Genomic DNA, 23,834 nt, shown 5'->3' on the forward strand with positions numbered 1-23,834 from the left:
ACAGGCAGATTGACTGAAATACACTGCTGAGGGGAGCAGTGGGCGAGTCAGGAGAGGTCTGCTGCGCCATGTGGGTAGCTCCCTGGCCGGGGATTGAACTCATGCTGCAGTAGCTGTGGACAGCTTCACAGTGCTGATGCTTAACCACTTGTGTCACCAGGGAGGCCCCTGAAAGACTTACACAGGCACGGCAGCATCTCTGCCCATGAGGATGTTGCCGTTTGGAAAGAGGTGACAAACACAGAGGGTAACCATAGCATAAAGAAGCACTGAGCTTGGCAACAGCTTTCAGACAATGACAAACAGCGGAGATAAAATTACTTCCAGCTATAGAGGAAAAAGCCAGAATGTTTGAGTTGAACAGTGAAGAGCAATGAGGGTCTTGTCAGGTGGGAAATAGAGCAGTGGGACATCAGGAGCAGTGGGAGGCTGAGGGACAGCTCTGGAGAATAGCAGCAGTGGTGTTTGGATGGAGGGTTGGGAGCCTAGGGGTGAAGGTGAGTCTCAAAAGGTGTTAAAGACTGGATGGAAATTGGTGTGATGCCATCAGGGACCATGACTGGGCGCCTCCATGAGTAAGGAGTCGAGTAGGAGGTGGTACAACTGTAAGCCCAGCCAGGGCAGCCAGGCACCCATTGCTGGGTTGGCAGTGCCTGGCAGGCATAAGGCCCTGGGGGATGCAGTGAAGTCATCTAAAGGTAGCAGGTGGGGCTGGTGGTAGAGGAGAGGGGCTTGTTGAGGGATGAGGGGCCTCTCCAGACTGGCCCGGGGAAAGGGAAAAGACTATTTCTGCCTAGATTGGGAAGGATGGGAGGTGTGGGAGGTGGAGTGATGGGGATCTCAGTGAGGTAGGGGTCCAGCAGAGGGGGAATTGAACAGCCTCCCAGGTCTCTTGCCTAGGGGACCGGAGAATTGGGAGGCACTGGCAGAGTTCACAGACAAGGCCACAGGAGGGACAAGCAGGAGCAGGATGCAGGGATGGCGCTCAGGACACCGTCTCTCCCAGAGGGGCCTGATGTCTTGGCCCCTGACTCTTGGTGGCTTCTCCCTGGTCACCAAAGTCCAGGGGGTCCGGAGCCTCCAGCTGCTGCTTTGACTGTGTCTCAGTATCCCTCAGCTCCTCCTGGAGGAGTCTCGGTGTGGGCAAGCAGGCTTTATTTTAACCCTGAGAGATTTTGTTAATGGAAGTTCATTAACCACCCTGCCTTCCCTCGGAGGTCTCTCAGTTCATCCATCCTCCACACACATCCAGCTTCCTGTCTCCTGCAGCACAGGAGACAGGATGTTGTACCTCTGCCACCCTCACCTCCCAGAAGTGCACACTCTCACTCTTGCGAATACACACACACACACACACACACACACACACACACACACACACACACACGAAAAGAAGGCGGGAAAGTCTTGTTCAGGCAAATATCTAAATTTCCATCCCCCCTCACCCCCCAGCTCCCAGACAACCACTTTAACTCCTCCTGTTGTCATGTCACTACTTAATTACATTCTTTACTGAGGTGCAAATGTGTTTTTACAGGGAGACTAAGATGGTGTTAACTAGGAAGGAACTGTGAATGTTAAAGATGATTTTACCTCTGGTGGGGTTGGGGTTCTTAGCTGAGGGTGCTTGGCCCTGCTGCCCTGAACCTGCAGCCCCTGCTACACCCTCTCCCCCATGATCCCAAGCATAAACTCCAAATTAGCAACTTGATCCACAAGGAGAAATGGATGTGATTGGAAAGTGTCAGGTCAGGCCCTATCCCAGCGCTGACTACCAAGCTCAATTTCTGGACACCTTGGTCCAGTTGAGATACTGAAAAACAAAATGAATTCACTTAAATCTAAAAATAAAAAGCCGGGCAGCCAAGACCATGTTTAGGCCACCACTGTCCTTTATTGCTAATTTCTGCTTTGGGTCCATGACCATCCTGACTCTTCCTTCTTGCTGCCTGCAGGCACCTTCCCTCCACCCCATCCGGGTCACTCCAGACCCCCAGCCACTGGGGAAGGATCTGAAACTCATCTGCATACCTAAAAATGTTGAGACTGCTACCCTTCCCCTAAGTCCCCTACAGGTTAAAACAAAAAGGCAGTAGTGGCCTTACTGAGGCCCAGATGTCACTCAGAGACCTGCCCGTACTTAGGGATAGAGAGGGCTGTCACCTGTCTAGTGCCAGGAAACCAGACAGGTGACAACAGGACACTTCCAGCTATGACAAGATTCTGAGCTCTCCCATGGCGAGGTAGCCCAAGCTGCCACTCGGAGGAGAGAGACTTGAATGGTAATAAGGTAGCCAGGTCTGTAGAGCAAATGTTTTATATCCCTGCAGCCACGCCTGGAGGAAGGGGCAGCACACAGAGCAGGGCACCCCCTGGGTCTCTGCTCACCCCTCTAGCCTTCCCTTCTGAGAGCTGCTCTGCCTTTTTCACAGGTGCTTTGGCTCCAGTGGACAGGAAGAATTTCTGGCCCAGCTGGAAGTGAGAAGAGGGAGGGAGTCCCCTGAGGACCATCCCAGAGGCCGCCTGGATCAGCCAAACAGTAAGAAACGCTTCTCCTTTAACACGTAGCTAAACTCTCTGGGCAGATGGGCAGTGATCTTTTCTTTGGGAAGCCTGGAGAACTAGCCCATAACATTAGCTGACACTTAGCATATTCGTGGCTAAGTATTATTTTTACATGGCTCTCCTCCTTAGCTCCTGGAGGGCATGGTGAAGCTACGTCTTCTTCCTGTAGAGCCATCTCCTTCTAAGCAGCCTGTGAGCTGTAAAGTGTAGTTGATGCAGGTGGAAGAGCTGTTGCTTACAACCATGGTGCTGATGATATTTATTCATCCCTCTGGAGCGAGCCCATGACCGGGAATCACCAAGGGTTGGGAGGAGGTGCAGTTCCTGGACCTCACACCAGCTAATCTGATTCCTAGAGTTGGGGTAAGACCAGGAATCTACACCCTAACTGTCTTTGATAAACACAGAGGGAACAGCATCCCAGGTGTTCGATGAACTCTGAGAAATAATTCTTCAGAATTAGAAAGCATTTTGGATAGAGAAGCTCATTTAATCTTCTTATCAGATAGTGTTGTTTTTTGTTTTTTTTTTTAAATCCCCTAAGTAACTTCAAGACCTTGCAGACATAAATAGCGGTATAGGCTAGGATTTAGAAATCCAGTTATCCTAAACAACCCTGTTTTCTCTCCTGTGTACTGAATAAGGGATGAATCTGTTGTTTATGGTGAGATTGGGTCCCAATTCCAAAGGACCCTGCCCAGGATTTTGTAAGATTTCCTGGTGTCTGAGGACCACTACAGCCTTACAGCCCACCTGCCTTCTTCCTGGGGGCAGCTGCTATTGCCAAATTGCTCACCAAAACTGGCTCCCCTGGAGAGCTGGGGGAGTGAGCCAGAAAGATGACTGTCTCTGGCCTGGCTCCCCACTAGATAGCCAAGATGTCCAAGAGGCCCACGAATCTAGGGTTGCAGAACTGGCCGGTGATGCTTGTCCAGAAGCCTAGGCCCTCTGGCTGTTTGGAGAGCTCTGTGTTGAGGCGTATTAAGGGGTGCAGCCCACTGGGCTCCTAGAGATGAAAGCAGGAGGCCAGGGCCTGTGCAGAGGTGTCCAGTCTTCTCCCCAGGTGTGGGCTGGACCATGCCCTCCTGGGGGACAGGCTGTTCAGTTCTGCAACAACCTTCAGAGCTGGTGTCACAGTTGATGTTGAAGGGAGTTCACGGTAGACCACGACTATGGGGAGGACTCGAAGAAGGTATGCAACTGGCAAAAAAGAGAGGAGAAAGGGACAAGGCTTAGAGACTCTTGGGAGATGGTTTTGTTAGCCAGTGACTTTCTCCAGAACTGGTGATTGAACCTGTTGATCTCCCTAGTACTGTCTATTTTCTCTCCTGGCGGAGGATGCAGATGCTGGGGTCCAAACAGGACAGACCATGCCTGGAAGAATGGGGTACCCTCTGCCCTGCCTTCCCAGTAGAATGTGGGGAAGGAGGGAAGTGAGCGGATGGCTTGCTGACTCCTGCCTGGGTGGTATATTTCCATGGAATGGCAGGCTGCCATAGATGAGAGAGGTCACCTCAAATATCACCCCGGCGTCACCCCACAGCTCACTCGCCCACCAACATACACACACATACACATTCGCACACCCACTGGCCCCTGCCTTGCCAAGCTCATGCCAGTCTGCTCCATTCTGGGGACTGGGTGCAGTTGACACTGTTGCTTGGGTGGGTGCAATCGGCAAGGACGATTTTTTGCAGCTAATGCTGGAAGTGTGGCAATCAGAGAAGCTGCCAGCTGTCTCACTTAAATTCTTAGCTCTCTCGCTCTCTTTTTTTAAAATCGTTTTGCTTACATAATCCACCCCCTTTTTATTTTCTAATTCTCTCCTTGCAAAGCTGGCACCAGAGGGGAAGGGCTGGGGTGGAGGGGTAGCAATTACACATCAGTTTGGGGAGCATTTACATTTTGCAATTACAATTTAAAAATAAGCCTCGTTAATGATCTCCACGTGTCAACGACAAACCCTAACTGACATACATACCCTCCTGGGCCTGCTGCCTCCCCCTGAAGTCAGAAGCTCTGCGAAGGCAGAGGTAGACCCAGGGAGACATGGCGGGAGGTCAGGGCAGCGTCCGAGGGGGGGGCAGGAGCAATCAGTGTGCCCTTGAGGTTGGTGGAGACCCATATGGTGTTGAGCACCTAGAAACCAAGAATCCAAGACTCCAGCTTCTCTCCCCCTCCCTGCACTCACAATCCAACTTAGCCCATCTCCTCCCAAGGCCTGGCCTGATAGGGCTCTGTGTCCTCAGGGTCAATGTCAGGGCTTGGAGGTGTGAGATAAAGATCCTCCATTGCTGACAGCCTCTGAGGTGGGAATTTTCAGAGTCCTGATGGGCAAAAGTAAATTCTAGAGCTCCCCAAAGCAAGCCAAGGCTGAATAGCCCTGGACTGGGTGAAGGGCAGATTCCAGATGGAGGAGGTGTGTCCCAGTTAGGGAAAGCCTCTTCTCTTCTTTGAGTTAGTTAACTCATACTTGTTGAAGAAGTCCTGACTCCCCGGGGCTAGGGATTTGGGAACTAGACCAACCCAGGCCCCTTTTCTAGCTCTGCCATGTTCTGACTTCAGGATTTAGGGCAAGTTAAGTCATTTAAGTTTTCTAACCCTCATTGTCTTTCTGTAATTGGGATACTCGTCTTTCCCTCGTAGGGCTTCTGTGAGGATGAATGAGATCATGTACTAGAAAGCCCCTCCACAGAGTGGGCATATGCTCAATCCCAGCACCTCTCCAAGCCCCTCTCTGCATGCTCCTACCCCCCATATTAAACTGATGGGGTCATTGAGGAAGCAGGGTTTGGTCTGATTTTTTCTAGGTCTCCCTTCAAAGTCAAGCCATCTTCATCCTGACCTGCTCCTGCAATGGGCCACCGCCCCTCACACACCTCCCCCCATCTCCCCATAGGATTTCCTGTGGGGTCTTACATCAGGCCTCCCTTCCTGCCTGCACCTTCTCAATGGGCTCTCTTCCTGACTCTTCTCTTTTCTGGAAACTAATTCAGTGGTGCGGCCTTTTCTCCGGCCTCACATATGCTCTGTTCTGTGAGTTGGAGAGGTGGACCAGGAGCTCCCTGAGGTGACTTTCAGCCTCCACACTTGAATTCTTGGCCTTCTCCCCCACCTGCTTGTCCACCAAGCGTTTGTGTGTCCAGCTTTCGGATCCTGAGCACCTCTGTCCAGGTCCATCTTGGATGAATCCCTCACAGCTGAGAATTTGCACATGCTACTTGGAAACACATAAAATTGCTCTTACCCGCTGCAAAAATAGAGAAATGCATGTTACAAAAATCTGAAAGGGAAGGTTTCCAAAAGCAGTTACTTGTAGGGCAGAGACCAGAAAGGGACAGCAGAAAGGCATTCCTTGGAGATAGAGAACATGCTTTACCAGTTTTATATTGAGTTGAACACCGTTAAATATTATGATTTAATATTTAATAATAGATAGCTTTCCAGGTCAAAATAAATTGATCTACTCCATATTTTTATAGATATTATTTTATAGTATTATTTTATAGATATGTTTCCTTATTTTAGTCATTTTTTAAATTAGAGGTAAATGTGCATGTGAGGAAAAAGCAAGTTGTATAAAGACATTAAATTAAATTATTCCCTCTCTTTCCCCCTCTTCTATCCACAAGGCTCCTGATCCAAAGTCAACCACAATGAATGGTTTCTGATTTTGGCTATTTGGTGGGCAATGTTTATTATGTTAAATAATATACCTAAGTCCCATTTTCTTAATTTATGTGTTTTTTTATAGAACTATATTTGATGTTACCTATTTTTAGTAAATATGATATTGTGTGTATATATTTCAAAGAATATATATATATATATATACACATGGTATATGTATATGTAGATATACTACAGAGTATATACACCATCATTTAGTATAATGGTATGTAATGTTTTTACATTAAGATTATAGTCTGTTATATACTATAGTTACCTCTGCTTTCTCACTACAGATTGATTATAAGATGGACATATTAATATTAAATAGTGTCATTTGATCACAAAAAGGACTCAGAATCCTCTGTTACCACCACGTGGCTGCTGTCTAGCTCATTCCAAGCCTTCGGGTTCAGGGTTGCCCTTGGCCCCTCCAGCCTCCTCCCTTTGGGTCACACTGAGCTGTGGCTCGCATGTATGTTGTCCTCTTTCTCTGATGTCTGTATTCTAGCTATTTTTATATTTGTATATAAACTCCAAGTTCTTACATGTACTTCATTTTTGTCTTGAAATATGATTGATAAGCCAATTGAGCTCAAATTCCCATATTCAGAAATTTTTTATCTTGAATACCACTTCTCATTTCCAACCCTGCAATGAAAATCTATGGAAACATTTAATTTCTTTTTTTTTAACATAGGAATTAGTGTAATAGTGTCTTATGATGAAGGGCTATAATTTATAGCCCCCACCATCTCCGATATTCCTTTCTCCCTTTCCCTCCCCTCCCCATCCCATCCTTTGAGTTCTCAGGATGTTTATTGATATCCACTGGTTTTAGAAAGTGTTTTCTGTTATTGAATTGTCTGCTATATAAATGTCCAGTATTTATTTTTATCAATTTATCAATCTCTCAAATTCCATCCATTTGTTGAAAATGTCTGCAATTTTTTCCTTTTTTAAAAAAAAAAAAATTTACTTATTTATGCGTACAAGAACTGGGGTATAGGCCAGAAGTGTGGGGGGTGAGAGGATTCACCAGAGATAGAGCGGAGAATAGAACCGGCAGATTGACTGAAATACATTGCTGAGGGGTGCAGAGGGCGAGACAGGAGAATTCTACTGCACCATGTGGTTTAGCTCCCTGGCCAGGGATCGAATTCATGCTGCAGTGGCTACAGATAGCTTGATAGTGCTGAGACTTAACGCCTTGTGCCACCAGGGAGGTCCAGTCTTTTCCTTTCTTATGGCTATATAGTACTCCATGGTGTGGCTATGCTAGATAAATGTCTATAATAGACATGTAGGCTGCTTCCATAATTGTAAGTAATGCTGTTGTGAATGTTGTGCAACATATGGGATTTGTGTTGATGGCTTCATATTCTTTGGCTATCTGCCCCAGGGTGGGATTGCTGGGTCATAGGGTATTTCCATTTTTAGTTTTTTAAAGTAAATCCAGATCACTCTCCATAATGGTTGCACCAGTTCACATTCCCTCTCAGTATGATAGGGTTCCTTTTCTTCTGCATCCCCTCTGACACTTGTTATTGGAGGTCTTTTTTGATATGTGCTAGTCTCAAGGTGTGACATGGTATCTCATCGTGGTTTCAACCTGCATATCTCTTATGTGACATGACAGGGAACCTTTTTTTCATGTCTGTTAGCCTTCTGGATATCCTCTTTGGTAAACTGTCTATTCATATCTACTGGCATTTATTAATTGGGGTTATTTTATTGTTAAATTGTATGAGTTTCTTGTATATCTTGAATATAATTCCTTATCAGTTACATGTCTTGTGTATATTCTCCCATTTAATGAGAGAAATTTTTTTTTTTTTAGTTTTCTTTTTAAAGTCTGAAATCTTACAACTGTCTTGAGGCTCAAGGGTCTCTTTGCTTGCTCCTTTCTCTTATTCATTACTTGGGGTCTCTAAATCTGACGCCACCTGTCCTCTTTCAGCTCAGGGAAATTTACATTTCACTATTTCTTTATTCGCCTCATTTGTCTCTGTCTTCTGCTTCTGGATTTTCCTCTGCCCAGCACAGTTCCTGGCACAGGGTAGGCCCTCAGACTATTGAATCTGTTACTTGAGACCTGGGTCTGGTTAGGTCCCTTTCTTCAACTGGCTCCAGGGACTTGGACATGTTTTCCCCTGTGTTCAGGGATGAAGTCAATCCCCAGGACTGCTCAGGATGCTTCCAGCTCTGCCAGTCCTCCCACAATCTGCACTGGAGCATGCGTCCCCACTGGGGAGGAGCTATGGAGAAGCAGGGAAGGCATGGTCTCCATGTAGGGCAGCCACATTGGCCAGCCCCCCACTATGGACAGGTCCCCAAACCCTCCATCTCTGCAGCCTCCTCTGCATGTCCCCCTCGGGATCCACTCCCCTTGACCTTTCCAGTCATTGTTAAACAGACCGTCTTCCCTCTTCATCTCCCTCTGCTCACCTCCCCTCTGCCCATCTCTCAGCCCACAGCACACACCATCCTGTTAGAGAAATAAACCCTGATCATAGCAAAGCCCTCATTAAATGAGATCCTTTCTTCACTTTTATGAATTGCAGGACAAAGTGACAGCTGACTTCTCTTTCCAATGCTGCAGAGCAGACGCCTGACCCGAGGCAGCTCATTGTGGAGTTCTGCCCCAGCCTTAGGCCACCTAGTGCCCTTGGGGGAAGCATCTTGGATGAGAATTCCCATTTACTTTTCCTCCCCACCCCAGAAACCATCTGTGGGAGCAGACATTTCACACACCTCTCCCCTACCTGCCCTGATTGCTCAACCTACCCTGAGCAGAAATTCTAGATCTGGGAATGAGGGTGCTTCCCTCCTGCTACCTGAGCAAGCCAGACAAAGGAAGGTCCCGGTTAGCAAGTGCTCAGATCCCAGAAGGTCATTCTCTGTTCTAAGTTGGAGCATCCTAATTGGTCCCCAAGGGCTAGAGTGCACTATGCAAAATTGCTTTCTCTCCTCTTCTTGTACCCTCTGGCCTTTGCCCTGCCTTGAGAAGCATGGTCTTTTTACTGCAGAAAGAAGAGGGGAAAGTAGAGGCACAAACTTGAACTTCAAGACCAGAACAATTCTGTTCTTAAGGCAGACAGGACTCTGTTTCCACTGAGACCACAGTGATAGGAAATGAGTTGTCATCGCAAAAAAGCAGAATTAAGGTTTGATGTGGGTTATAATTTTCAGACAAGTTGCTAGTATTAAAGGTTCTGCTGCCAATATGAAATACTTCTCCTTGGTCTGAGTGCAGCAGGCCAGCAAATGACTAAAGGTTTCCCTCGTAGAAGCCAGAGAACTACAGACCCCTTTCCAAGACTGGAGGTAGAAGGGAATGGGGTTTGGCAGGGGTGGGCTGGAGTCAGCACACAGCTCTGTCCCCCACACTTCTGTTTAATTGCTGCCTGCTTCAAGGCTGAGGGTAGAATGGCCAACTGCTGTGGAGATGGCTTCCTGGGCCACCATTCAGAATGGCATCTCTGTGAGCTGAGGGGGAAGGAGAAGTCTCTGGAAGGCAAGTGAGCTGGAAGGGGGTTAAGCTAGAAGTTGGGGAGATATGACAAGGATGGGGTGCCCTGATTTGAAAAAAAAAACCAATGCAGCTCATTTGAACGGGCTTTCCAAAGACGGAGCCAGGTGCCTAAGCCTGTGTGAGTCATGGGCGTCTTTCCCTCCAAGAAGGGACTTCTTTGCAACTGTGGGTGGTCCCTGGAAAACCACTGGTAGAAGGGGAAAGAAGGCCAAGCAGAGACAGTCACAGAGAATTGGATGACTACATGCACCCCTCGACCGCGCCCCTCCCCACCTGAGCACAGCAGGCCTCTCCCTCCTGGCTGAGGGAAGGAGACACTCACAGAATTCCAGCCAGCCTGAGTCAGATCCCTGGCCCCAAAGCGCTGAGTGCAGAGTCTGGGCTCAGGCAGCACCTTGTACACACAGCCGGATTCCCACACAGCCGGGTTCCTGGAGCCCCACTCTTTTTTTTTTTTTTTTATCATTACCCACCTTTATTTAAATTTTTTTTAATAATAAATTTTATTTTTATATTCCCCATACAGTTGCAACCCCCCCTTTCTGATCCCAATCCCTCCCCTCCCGCCCCCCACCCCCCCAAAAGTGTCTCTGTTTCATAGTTTTTTGTTGATTCTGATTTTCACTTTCTTATAGTTATTCATTTTCCTGGTCCCTTATTTAAGTTTTCTAGATTCCTGCTATGAGTGAGACCATCCTGTATTTTTCTTTTTCTTTTTGGCTTATTTCGCTGAGCATGATCCCTTCCAGCGCCATCCATGTTGCTGCAAATTGCATGTGCTTATCTTTTTTGAATGATGAGTAATATTCCATGGTGTATATGTACCACATCTTCTTGATCCAGTCATCTATTTTTGGGTATTTGGGTTGCTTCCAAAGCTTAGCTATTGTAAACAGTGCTGCTATAAACATAGGGGTGCAGGTGCTCTTTGGAATTGATGTTTCTGTGTCCTTTGGGTAAATACCTAGGAGTGGAATTGCTGGATCATATGGAAGCTCTATGTTTAGTAGGTCCAGAAATCTCCACACAGCTCTCCACAGTGGTTGGAACAGTTTGCACTCCCATCAACAGTGCAGAAGAGTTCCTTTTTCTCCACACCCTCGCCAACATTTGTTGTTGCTAGTTTTTTTAATATGTGCCATTCTCACTGGTGTGAGATGGTATCTCATGGTAGTTTTGATTTGCATTTCCCTGATGACAAGTGATGTTGAACATTTTTTCATATGCCTGTTGGCCATTTGCATTTCCTCTTCAGAGAAGTTTCTTTTTAGCTCTTCTGCCCATTTTTTAACTGGATTATTTTCTTTGTTGTTGTTGAGTCTCATCAGCTCTTTGCAGATTTTTGTGATCAGTCCTTTATCATTAGTGTTGGGTGCAAAAATGTTCTCCCAGTTGGTGGGGTTTCTCTTTGTTTTTGTTATTGTCTCTTTTGCTGTGCAGAAGCTCTTTAATTTGATGTAGTCCCAGCTGTTTATCTTTGCCTTCACTATCACTGCTTTGGGTGATGTGTCTGTAAAGATGTCTTTGATGTGCAAATCACGTAGTGTTTCGCCTATATTTCCTTCTATATATTTTATGGTTTCAGGTCTTATGTCTAGTTCTTTAATCCATTTTGAGTTGATTTTCGTGTATGGTGTGAGGTAGTAGTCAAGCTTCATTCTTTTGCATGTAGCGGCCCAGTTTTCCCAGCACCATTTATTGAACAAACTTTCTTTGCTCCAATGCATAGTCTTTGCTCCTTTGTCAAAGATTAGTTGACCATAGATCTGTGGGTTTATTTCTGGATTTTCTATTCGATTCCATTGGTCTGTATGTCTGTTCTTGTTCCAGTACCATGCAGTTTTGATGATTATGGCTTTGTAGTATAGTTTGAAGTCTGGGAGTGTGATGCCTCCATTCCCTTCTTTTTTTTTTCAGGAGAGCTTTGGCTATTTGGGGTTTTTTTGTGATTCCATATGAATTTCATCAATAATTGTTCTATTTCTTTGAAGAATGACATTGAAATTTTGATTGGAATAGCATTGAATCTGTAGATTGCTTTTGGTAGGATGGCCATTTTAATAATGTTTATTCTTCCAATCCATGAGCAGGGGATGTCTTTCCATTTCTTTGTGTCTTCTTCTATTTCTTTTAACAGTGTTTTATAGTTTTCTTTGTATAGGTCCTTTACCTCTTTTGTTAGATTTATTCCCAAATATTTGATTTTTTTTGTTTCAATAATAAAAGGGATGGTTTTTTTTATTTCTTCTTCTTCAGATTTATTGTTTGTGTATAGGAAGGCTACTGACTTTTGCGTGTTGATTTTGTATCCTGCCACTTTACTGAACTGATTGATTAGTTGAATTAGTTTTTCTGTGGAGTTTTCTGGGTTCTCTATGTATATTATCATATCATCTGCAAATAGTGATAGTTTGACTTCTTCCTTTCCTATTTGGATTCCTTGGATGTCTTTCTCTTGTCTTATTGCTCTGGCTAGGACTTCCAATATTATATTGAAAAGCAGTGGTGAGAGTGGACATCCTTGTCTTGTTCCAGATCTTAATGGAATTGCTTTCAGCTTTTCACCATTGAGAATGATACTGGCTGTTGGCTTGTCATAGATGGCCTTTATGATGTTGAGGTATGTTCCTTGTATCCCAAGAATTTCAAGGGCTTTTATCATGAATGGGTGTTGCACTTTGTCGAAAGCTTTCTCAGCATCTATTGATATTATCATATGGTTTTTATATTTCTTTTTGTTGATGTGTTGGATAACGTTGATTGATTTTCGGATGTCAAACCATCCTTGTGCCCCTGGAATGAATCCAACTTGGTCGTGGTGAATTATCTTATGGATACATTGTTGGATTCTGATAGCTAAAATTTTATTTAGGATTTTTGCATCAGTGTTCTTTAGGGAGATTGGCCTGTAGTTTTCCTTTTTTGTGTTGTCCTTGTTCAGTTTTGGTATTAGTGTAATGTTGGCTTCATAGAACGTGTTTGGTATTGTCCCTTCCTTCTCAATTTTTTGGAAGAGTTTGTGAAGGATAGGCACTAATTCGTCTCTGAATGTTTGGTAGAATTCATTTGTAAATCCATCAGGTCCTGGGCTTTTTTTTGGGGGGAGGTTTTTGATTACCATTTCAATTTCGCTAATTGTAATTGGTCTGTTTAGGTGTTCTATTTCTTCTTTATCTAGCTTTGGGTGATTGTAGAGTTGTAGGAATTTGTCCATCTCCTCTAGATTGTTGAACTTGTTTCCATATAACTGTTCATAGTAGTTACTGATTATTCTTTTGATTTCTGCTGTGTCCGTTGTGATTTCTCCTCTTTCATTTGTGATCCTGTTTATTTGTGCTTTCTCCCTTTTTTCCTTTGTGAGCCTGGCTAGGGGTTTGTCTATTTTATTGATTTTTTCAAAGAACCAGCTCCTGGTTTCATTGATCTTTTGGATTGTATTTTTAGTTTCAATTTCATTTATTTCTGCTTTGGTTTTTATTATTTCTTTTCTTCTACTGGTTTTGAGGTTTTTTTATTGTTCTTTTTCTAGATCTTTGAGCTTCGAGATTAGGTTGTTTCTTTGAGTTCTTTCTTGTTTCTTGATGTGAGCTTCTATTGCTATATATTTTCCTCTTATTACTGCTTTTGCTGCATCCCATACATTTAGGATATTGGTGTCCTCCTTGTCATTCAATTCAAAGAACTTTTTAATTTCTTCTTTGATCTCCTCATTAGTCCAGTGGTCTTCCAGTAGTGTGGTTTTTAATCTCCATGAGGTAGGAAAGTTCCTTGCCTTCCTTTTATGGTTTATTTCTAGTTTGATGCCTTCATGGTCAGAAAAGATGGTTGGTATGATTTCAATCTTTGTGTATCTGTTGATGTTTGTCTTGTGCCCCAGTATGTGATCGATCCTGGAGAATGATCCGTGTGCACTTGAGAAAAATGTGTACTCCGTTTTTTTGGGGTTTACTGTTCTATAGATGTCTGTTAAGCCCAAATGCTGTAGGTCCTTATTTAGAGCTTCAGTTTCTTTACTTATTTTTTGTCTTGTTGATCTATCCATTGTTGGTAGTGGTGTGTTGAAGTCTCCCACTACGTATGTGTTTTCTCTGATGTCTGTTTTCAGAGAGGACAACAGTTGTCTGATATATTTTGGTGCTCCTTCGTTTGGTGAGTATATGTTAATGAGTGTTATTTCTTCTTGAAATATTGTCCCCTTGATCATAATGTAATGACCATTGGGATCTCTTTTTACTTTTTTGAGTTTGAAGCCTGTTTTATCTGATATAAGTATAGCTGTTCCTGCTTTCTTTTTTGGTCCATTTGCTTGTAGGATTGTTTTCCATCCTTTAACTTTGAGCCTATTTTTATCTTTTGTAGCTAAATGTGTTTCCTGGAGACAGCAAAAGGTTGGGTTTTGTTTCTTAATCCAGGCTGCAACTCTGTGTCTTTTTATTGAAGAGTTTAGTCCATTTACATTTAGAGTTAATATTGATATGTTAGCATCTGTATTTGCCATTGTGTTTGTCTTTCCTTTGATTTTATTTATTTATTCTTTTAATAACTTTTTTTTTTTTTGGCCTTCTTTCGTTGTTATTCGTCCCTCTGAGGTTTTGGCTTTAGGATTCCTTGTAGTATTTTTTGGAGTGGGGGTTTAGTCTTAATGAAATTCCAGAGTTTCTGTTTGTCTGGGAAGGTCCTTATTCTTTCTTCATAGAGGAAGGAGAGCTTTGCAGGATAGATTATTCTTGGTTGGCATCTGTTTTCTTGGAGTCTGTTGGCTATGTCCCTCCACTCTCTCCTTGCCCGTAGTGTTTCTTCAGAGAAGTCCGATGTCAGCCTGATTGGTTTTCCTTTGAATGTTATCTGTTTCTTCCCTCTTGCCAGCTTCATTATTTTTTCCTTGTCCTGGATTCTTGGGAGCTTTACTATTATGCGTCTTGCTGTATTTTTCCTTTCGTCGTGGAAGTTTGGTGTTCTTCTTGCTTCTTGTATATCAATTTTCAGCCCCTTCTTCACATTTGGGAAGTTCTCTTCAATTATCTCCTGGAATATTTTCTCTGTTCCTACATCTCTCTCCTCTCCTTCTGGAATTCCTATAACTCTTATATTTCCTTTTCTCATGGAGTCAGATAGTTCCCGAAGTCTTTCTTCGTTCTTTTTCCTTTGTACTTCTCTTTCCTTTTCTGTTTTGGTTCTTTTTATTTCTGTGTCTTCAAGAGTACTTATTCGTTCTTCCATTTCATCTATTCTGCTTTCATTGCTTTTCCCAGAGTTCTTTAGTTCCTCCACTAATTCTTTGTTCTCCTGTGTTTCATTTGCTTCCCTCTTTATGGACTCAATTTCATTCTTCTGATCGTTGATTATTTTTCTCATATCATTGTTTTCCTTTATGACTTCTGTCAGTTTTTTAATCACAGCAATTTTAAATTCTCTTTCTGGAAGTCTCAGAAGTTCTTCCAAGTTACTGTTGTTGTAATCTGGAGGGTGGTTTTCTTTTTGTGGTGTGCTTTTTTCCTGAGGAGTTGTTAGGTTGCGTGTGGTTCTTCTACTCCCTACTATCTGTTTTCTAATTTGTCGTATGCATTGGGACACTGTGTTGCTCGGACTGGCCGGCATCTTGGGTGAACTTCTCCGCTCCCCTCTGGCTCCTCCAGGAGCCATCTCTGGCTTCTGAGGGAGCTTTCTGCTGGTTTCAGGCAGTCTTTACTGAAGAAATGTCCCTGTTCTAAAACGGCGACGCGGGACTCAGTCCCTGCACTTCTGGTCTCAGGCACACTCTTCTGCGCGCCCAGTCTGCCCCAGCCGTGGGTGCCTGTTCCCTCTGTGGGCTCAGACTGCTGGTCGGAAGGGGCCTGGCGTGGAGCCCCACTCTTAAATGCCCATCTATTCCTAATCATACATGGCCTTTCAGGAACAACCTTCCACCATGCACAGCTGTCTTTCACATTTGTCCTCACATTTTGTTCTGGCCCTTCATTACTGAACCCAGTCAGTGAGTCTGAGACTGAGGCTCCAGGTCCGCCTCTTCAGCAACTTGGTGTTTCTGTTTTGGTCCCAGCTCGCTTCACTCATGAGGCCCACTTCTCTCTTATGGCTGGGATCAGCATCCTCCACTCATGGTGATGAAATAGTGGGAGCAAAATGCAATAGAATATTTAAACAAATTTGTATACACTGCTGACCAAAATGAATTGTTGCTATTTAAAAGCCCCACCTTTCAGAGGCACAAGGGGTGTCCATGAACTGAGTTATACAAGTCTGTCTGTGGTGTATGGAAGACAGGTGGTGTTGATAGCATTTTTGGAAATTTGGGACATGTGAATGTCCACAGTGGATGCCTATATCTTGGCCCCACACAAAGCTGGTGACTCGCCTTCACAGTCTGGCTTTTTCTGGACTTGGCCAATTACGCAGTGTGTCCTTCCTCCTCTGGTGTTTCCTGAAAGGTCTCCACCCTGAGACCCTAGGCTAAATGTTCAGACTCTGAAATCAGACCATGTGCCACATTTGGAAACTTTCTCAATTTCTCTAAGCCTCAGTATTTGCAGCCATGAATGGAGACAGTCATCATGCCTACACTATCAGATTGTTGAGCAAAATAAACAAGGTTATCTGTATAAGAAGCTTAGCCTAACACCTGATACAATGCTTGATAAAGACTCAGGAAATGATAGCTGTTATTAATTCTTGCTCCTATCAAAATGTGCTCCAGGGCAACATACTCATTCTCACTAAGGTGTGAGTGACTGATTGCTGGGACTTAAGAATGGCCCTTCCAGGGCCTTCCTGGTGCTACAAAGGGTTAAGTTTCAGCACTATGAAGCTATCAGCAGCCACCACAGCATGAGGTCAATCCCTGGTCAGGGAGCTAACCCATATGGTGCAGCAGACCTCTCTTATCTTGCCTGCTGCTCCTCTCAGCAGTGTATTTCAGTAGAGGCGCCTGTTCTGCTCCCCATTCTGTCTCTGGTGAATCCTCTCACACCCCTGTACCTCTGGCCTATGCCTCAGGTCTTATATGCATAAGTAAATAAATCTTAAAAAAAGGAAAAGAAAAGAATGGTCCATCCCAGATTTGTTCATTTTACATTTTAAAAATAAACCAAATAAATTAAATTGTAACTGTGTTTACATTCAGGCTCCATTGGGGAAAGATTTTGTGAAATCATATTGCACAGGCCTTTATTCCTGCTAGAAGGAAAATGTCAGGCCAAGTCATGATCTGCTGGGAGCATAGGATTCAGTGGAGAAATAGGTCCCATGGTTGGAAGTAGATATTCTATAACATAGAAACATACATGGCCACCACTCACGCTACTGGGCCCTCCATCCGCCTGCTAATAAGGCTCGAGTGAGAAAATGGTCCTGGAGTCAGCAGAAAGTGAAGGAAGCTTTCATGAAGCTTTCATGAACAAAGTTGTGATGACCTTAGGGCCGGTGGCGTCATGTACAAGGCCATGCCAGCAGAAAGACTAAGGCGTGGAGGAAACATTTTTCGCAAGGTGACAGAGGGCATGTCTGCCCAGCTGGGGACTGACCAGGAGTGGACTCACTGCCCAGCATCCCATTCTATCCCTGGGCAGCCAGTGTCCTCCCTTCCCTGGGGAACACGCAGTCAGATACATCTTCAAACAGGAGTGAAGACCAGGACCACAGGTGAGGCAGCAGCAGAGCCCGGGCGTCCTCTCTGCACTCAAGCTGCCCTCAATGCTGTGGACTTGACCTCGTCTCCCCTTCTTTCTCTGGAGAGCACTTGCAAGTTTTGTTTACCCCACAAAGGCCCTGGGGGAAGGACGTGCCTTGGCTGGGTAGGGAAGCATCAGGGATGCATGACTTTTCCATAATAAACTGAGCTGAGAGCCTCTCGTTTCACAACTCTGACTCTAGATCTTTTTTTTTTTCTGGAGACAATTAAAAAAAATGGAACCAGGTGTCATGGGCTAGAGGCCATGGTCTGGTCCTTCTAGAGAAGAAAGGGGCCTGGCTGGCTCTGTGCAGGTCCTCTGATTCCAGAATAGCCATCAGGGTCCCTTACCTATGTGGGCTTCCCCCACCCCTCCTCGGCCCTTACTTTTCCTGCTCTCCTTCCTTCTCCCTGTTCCCAGGGAGTGCCCGCCTCCCTGTGTGCCTGCCTCAGAGAAGAGATTTATGAAAGAGAGGGAGAGGGAGGTGGGGGGGGCCGTGGGGAGGTGGCTGCCTGACTCCTTACCAAACTCAAGCACTCCCTCCATCTGGGATCCCCAGCGCCGGAGCTGTTTGTCTGTCTCTGTTGAGTTGTGAGCCTCAGGGGCCGGTCTGTGTTGTTTTCTCAGCTCGGTTCCTGAGCAGCGGCTGCTGTCAGCTCTCAACAAATAATAATAACCCTGGGAATCAGGTTTGTCGAGGGGGATTTCAGTCCCTGGGTTCATTTTTAGATTTGTTTCTTTGTGTGTGTGCAGACAAGAGAGCACATGACTGTGTCCTGGGGGAGCAGGTCGGGTCTCCCAGGAACCCAGACAATCCACCTGACCCGCACCCATGGAAGAGCTGAGGGCTCTCCTCTGCACCTGATCACTGGGGCTGCCGCAGGTTGAAAAGATCAGTAATACAATGAATGTCATCAAGCTCTCCCTTTCTCTCTTCCTCCCTGCCCCTTCTGCTTATGCTGTTTGGGTAAGAGGTGAAAAAGGAGCGGGCAGAATCCCACCTCTTGGTCAGTGAGTCGCCTGAGTGATGGGCAGAACTTAGTCAAGAGACCCAGGGAGACAGATTGGTGGACCCCTCTTATGGACGCCACCCCCAGACCCCCAGGGATGGCCTCCCACCTCCATTCCAGGGAAGATGACCTGGAAAGGGGAAATGTTCTAAGTCAAGCAAGCAAAAGCAGGACCCAGTTGTGGGTGAAGGTGAAATTTAGAATCGGACTGCTGGTGCCCCTCTGGGGCAGAACAACACCCACTTTTTGGTGGATCAGAGGTGATGGTTGGAGGTCATTGGCACCATCCCCCACCTCCAACCACTTCTCTGTGAAACAGCAAGAGTTGTGCTTTCCCTGAGAATTAGCAGGCCCTCCCCCACTTTCCGTTTTTTTGTTTTATTTTGTTTAAAGGAACCAAAGGGGGAAAAATTGCCAAGTTGTAAAGTGCTTAAAGAGGAGATGAGAATCTTCATCAAAATGCTAAAAGCTGGAGGGGGAGAGTAATGTGAAAACTCTTGCCTGCTATTTATGGGATTGATTCTCAGATCAAGAAGAAGCAAGCAGTTGGATGAAAGGAATTATTGTTAAGCTCCTCGGTAGGAAGATCTAATGGACAATTGCCGCTATCAGGGGGAATTAAATTGCTGTTTCAGTTTGTAAAATATATCAGAGGCTTTTTGAAGCCAGAAAAGGTGTGACAGCCCAGGCAGGGAGGGAAGTAAGGGCTCCAGCACTTTCTGTCCTGGTGCAGAGCCTCAGGAGCCAGGCTGGAAGAGGCTGGGCAGAGCTTAAGTTACTCTGCTAACTGTGACCCTCGTCCAATTTTTGAAGCCAAATTGAAAAATGGCCAAACTGGGGGAGTAAGGAGAGAAAGCTGGGGCCCTGGAACTCTAGGCCCTGATGTACTTTGAACCTGCATAAATCAGAGACCCTAGCAGGAGGCCATTATAGGCCAACTGGTGGGGAGGGCAGCCACCCACTCACACCCAGGGCTTGGCCAAATCCTCTGCCTCACGTGAGCATTGAGCCTCTCCCAACTAAATTGTGGGCACCAAGGGATCTAGGCTGGATGGTTATCACCCTCCTCCCAGAATGGGGTCTTTGGCGCAAGCTGGGGGCTGGGTCAGTGAGCACAGCACTGGCTGATGACCCAGCCACACAAGGGGCACCCTGTTGGGAAAAAGCAAACAGTAAAAAGGTCCAGGGGTTAGGGAAAGGAGCTGAGGTGAGGCTTCTTGGCAGTTAAGGCTGGAGGATTAGAAGAGTGGGGAGAGAGGTTGTCACATCTCTCCGGGAGCCCTAGTCTAAGCTCTGCTGGTTTCTGCTCATCTCCATTCTGTCCCCTGGAGGCCAGGATCATAATAAAAGGGCTTGACCTGGCACCACCTCCCCGGCAGGCTTCCCATTTCCAGAAAGGTAGCAAATGACAATTAGTGCAGAGAGCTGTGGGTGGCCCCAGGGTCTGGGGGCCCAGCTGTGCTTCTCATTGAAGTTAGAAGAGCCTTCCTTGCCACTGAGAGTGACAACCAGAGGGGCACCAGGGAAGTGGCCCTGTTGGCTGGAAAATCTGCCAGGACTTGGGCTCTGTGCCTGGTGCAGTGTCCCCAACACCCCAGGACATGGTGGAGTGGTGGCTCGTGTTTGACCTCTTAGGCAGCCAGCCTTCAGGACACGGAGTGAGCACGGGGAGCGATCCTGCCTGCAAGCCCTGCTCATCCTCTCCCTGCTGTCCTTGCTGCAGTCACAGACACAACTGCCCTCCAGGATCACATCTCCCTCTGAGCCGGGGCTTATCAAACCACAGGACTTCTATCTGCCCCCAACACCCTGAGGTCAGCAAAAGGGGGTGGGGAGGAGCATTGCAAGTCCACGACATTCCTGTCCAACCTGAACCCTCAGGCTTCTGGGCTTCCACCCGGTTCACAGGGCACCTGGGTGAAAAGGAATAGCCCCAGGTCTGACATGCGGTGAGCAGGGTGGGCTCCTGGGAAGCTGGCTCCTTCCCTGTCCTGCCTCAAGGACCAGTCACCCCGCCCTCATTTGAAACCATTTTAACATGATTTGTCACATGTAAAGGTTTCCAGTGTGCTGATACATCTTCCATCCCAGGTCAGTCTTACCCTGGTCACCTCCCAGGGCTGACCCCATACACTAAAGCACAGGGACCAAGTTACCTGGACGGCCAGCTGTGGGCTGTAATTTCTAGCCCTTATGGGTTTTGTGAAGAGAACTGGTGTGTGTGTGTGTGTGTGTGTGTGTGTGTGCGCGCGCGCGCGCGCACGTGCGTGGGGGGGTTTCTTTAGATAAATCCACAGAGTCACATGAAATCAGTGACAGGTTGACACCGTTATTTCAAGATTCATCACTGTGAGTTGCCAGCAGAGGAGACCTAGCCAACTCCTTCCCACCAACACTGCTTTTTTTCCAGGCATAATTTACAGCAGTGGGGTGAATTTGTTTCCAAAAGATGAATATCACACTATCAGCAACAGCTGCCTCTCATTTTTATTTGTTTTTAAATTTGACTCAAAGTCCAATTCTCTATACACATGCGAAGCTGTAAATCCTAAGGCGACTGATTACATGATTTAGTAAACAGGTTATATTATATAATGCAATTAAAGCTGGGCTCCGTGGCGCCACCTACAGGCCACTTATGTGAAGGGAGCTGGTAAGGAGATGGTTTTTGGTCCAGGCCCTGCGCTGTAGGAAAATGAAGGGGGTTGAGCCAGACTTAAAGCTGCTGCTCTGGAGGGAGAGGTTGAAGCCAGCCAGGGTACTAATGCAGCCTTTTGCTCCCTCCCGCTGAGTTCACTATGTTATTTCAGCCTCCTGCAAATCTGTCTAGACTTTAGAACCTGGGCCTGGGCAGCTGCTCAGAGGAGCCAGTCTGGGGTTTAGGGAGTGGGGGTAAGCAAGCACCTGAGGGCTTCTGGATGGGGCACCCACGAGGGCTGCTGGCTCTCTGGCCTCAGGGGTCTCCTTCCCGTGCCATCTCCTTTGGAATGAAGCGACAATCCAACTATTTCAGTCAGTTCAGCAAGGCATGTGCTTAGTGCTAACTATGAGCAAAGAGCTTCAAGATATTCTGGTGAAATCCCTCATTTTGCAGTGAGAGGAAAAGTCACTTGTACGGGGCACAGATAAGTGATAGGGCTGGGATGGAATCCAGATTTTCTGACCCTAAACATAGGCTCTGGACCCCAGGTGTTTACAGAGGAGGAAGTGGGGGGTCCACACAGGCCATGGGCCTTCCACAGCTTCTACTTGTAAGGAAAGGGAAGGAAACTAATGGAAATACGGCTTGTGTGTGAAAGGACACAGAGGGGACTCCTAGGGGGCCTCTGCAGTGTCTCTTAGCTGTTCTGTGGGGAAGGGGGGGGGAAATAGAGGGAAAAGGAAGGTGAATGCTCCCTCCCCCCACCCTTCTGTCTGCTCTGCGGATGAATCAGGTTCTCGGGCCTCCAGGATTCTAGCTTCTCCAAAGAGTTCATCTAAGAGTGGGTAACATCACAGAAATCCAGTACGGATAGGAGAGGGGACTTAGTACTTCCCCCACCTCCAGAGAAACGACCAGAAAGGGAAGGTGGGGGAGAAGAAAGCCTATCAGGGTCCAGCCAAGAGGCTGGGACTATCCCCGCCACCACCCCTGCCAACCGTCCACCCAGCCCGAGGTGGGTGGGACAGTGAGAGCCCCAGGAAGTTGCTCCCTTCCCTCCTCTCCCACCTTGGTGCCAGGTCCAGTGTAGCCCCAGCCAGGGTCAAGAGGGCCAGAACAAATGCTGTGGGGCCACCTGGCCAGAGAGTTCCCAATTAGACTTTGTTTCTCATCCTTCAGACCCTGAGCCCCCAACCCAGGCACCCTGGCCCAATTACTGGCGGGCAGCATTAACCCCTTGGTGCCCCAGGCCGTTAATGGAATGTTAATTGGTCTAATGGGCTTCTTGTCAACAAGCCCTAATGAGCTCCTTCCTAACGAGCTTGGTAGTTTTTTCTAAGCCTGTTTGTCAACACACTGAAGTTTGAGCTGCAGACTGAGGCCTCCCTTTGCAGGTGGGGGAGGATTCAGGGGGAGGTGGTGGCTCTAGGGATGATTCCCTACCTCCTAAAGGGATGTCCTTTTATGCCCCTCATCCACCCCCAACGCCACACGCACTGTCTCACCCGGGAGCATGGCATTTTAACCTCCTTTTGATGATAATATCCGTGACACAAATGATTTCTTCTTGGATATCACTGTGGGTTGATTGTTACATAGGTTTTTCTCCTCCCAGTTGTCATTTAATAAAGGTTTTCAGTATTAAAATGTCGTGGGAAATTTCTCGGTGGTAAATTGTTCCTCCTGTGTCCTCCATTTCAGCCTTGGCCGTGCTCCTGCAAGGCCCCGGTGTCTGGTAACAGCTCTGGGGCTCTGGACAGGGCGGAGCAGCCTCTCCAAGCCACTGACCACGCTCAGAAGCCCTGGGCTGCGTTTGCTGGAGCTCAGCCCTGCTGCCCCTTCCACCTCCCAAAGAAAGTGCAAAAGGGGGGCAGGTGTCCCAAAGGCTCAGCAGGAAACCTGCTCAAGGAGATCCCCTCACAGACACCCTGCCCCCATCCACACTCCAGCCCTGATGTTTCAACCCAGCCCCAGTCGAAATAACCAGCCCCCCACATTTCTCTCCAGGATAGTTCCACATGGTTCCTCAGTTCTCCCCCAAAGTTTAACTGATAGATCTGGAGTTCCAAAAGGAAGGGGCAGTGGGTGTGCAGGTGCAGGGGTGTTTAGAAAGGAGCCGCCTTGGTCTCCTGGAGATGGGCATGGGTCTCCCCCAGCATCAGGTTACCAGAGGCTTCTGTGCCTGAGTGAACAGAGATGGAAACTTAAGCCCCAGATGAAAAGGCCTCCTGTTCTTCTGCAGGAGAAGCCCCCAGAGGGCAGTGGGGCAGTGGCCTAGTGGCCTATGATGACCCTGGACAGGAGGGGGAGGGGCGAGGGCCATCTGGATCCTCAAAAAATTGTTTCTGTCCTCCGACCCAAGCAGGTCTGCCCCCTGCTTCATGGCCCAACAGGATCTAGACTGAGAAAACCTCCACTCAGCCTCAAGAGCAGTTGTTTGTGGGTGCAGACCACTCTCAACCGTCTCTCCTTACCCCTAGGGCAAGCAGCCATCCTGCTGTTGCAAATATTTCTAGGATTCTAGGGCAGGGACTCAAAAATGACCCCACCTCCCATTCATTGCCCAGGGAACAAAAGAAGGCAGATTAAAGACTCGTCTGTTAGCCCAACGCCTCCTCATGAAGCTTCCTTTGCTTTGCCTTCACTATGACTTTCTCATCCTTGGCACAAGGCTACCAAAAGACTCACACCCCAGATTAAAGAAGCATTTCCCCTAAGATGGGAAAAAAATCTGCCCAGGCAGCTCC

The 23,834-nt window shown here is 46.7% G+C and overlaps 1 protein-coding gene across 4 annotated transcripts in view; it reads left to right on the forward strand.

Moving 5' to 3' along the window:
- The window catches only part of PKNOX2 (PBX/knotted 1 homeobox 2), a 266,982-nt gene that overhangs the window by 163,632 nt on the left and 79,516 nt on the right, over positions 1-23,834 (forward strand). For all 4 annotated transcript variants that reach the window (XM_054693179.1, XM_054693181.1, XM_054693183.1 and 1 more), the window contains exon 3: positions 2,433-2,539. The gene's annotated coding sequence lies outside the window, so the exon portion shown is untranslated. The remainder of the gene's footprint in view (positions 1-2,432; positions 2,540-23,834) is intronic.

Source organism: Talpa occidentalis, unplaced genomic scaffold, assembly GCF_014898055.3.
Source record: "Talpa occidentalis isolate TD23 unplaced genomic scaffold, MPIMG_talOcc4v2.1 talOcc4.12, whole genome shotgun sequence".
In the NCBI taxonomy this organism is placed as follows: Eukaryota; Metazoa; Chordata; class Mammalia; order Eulipotyphla; family Talpidae; genus Talpa; species Talpa occidentalis.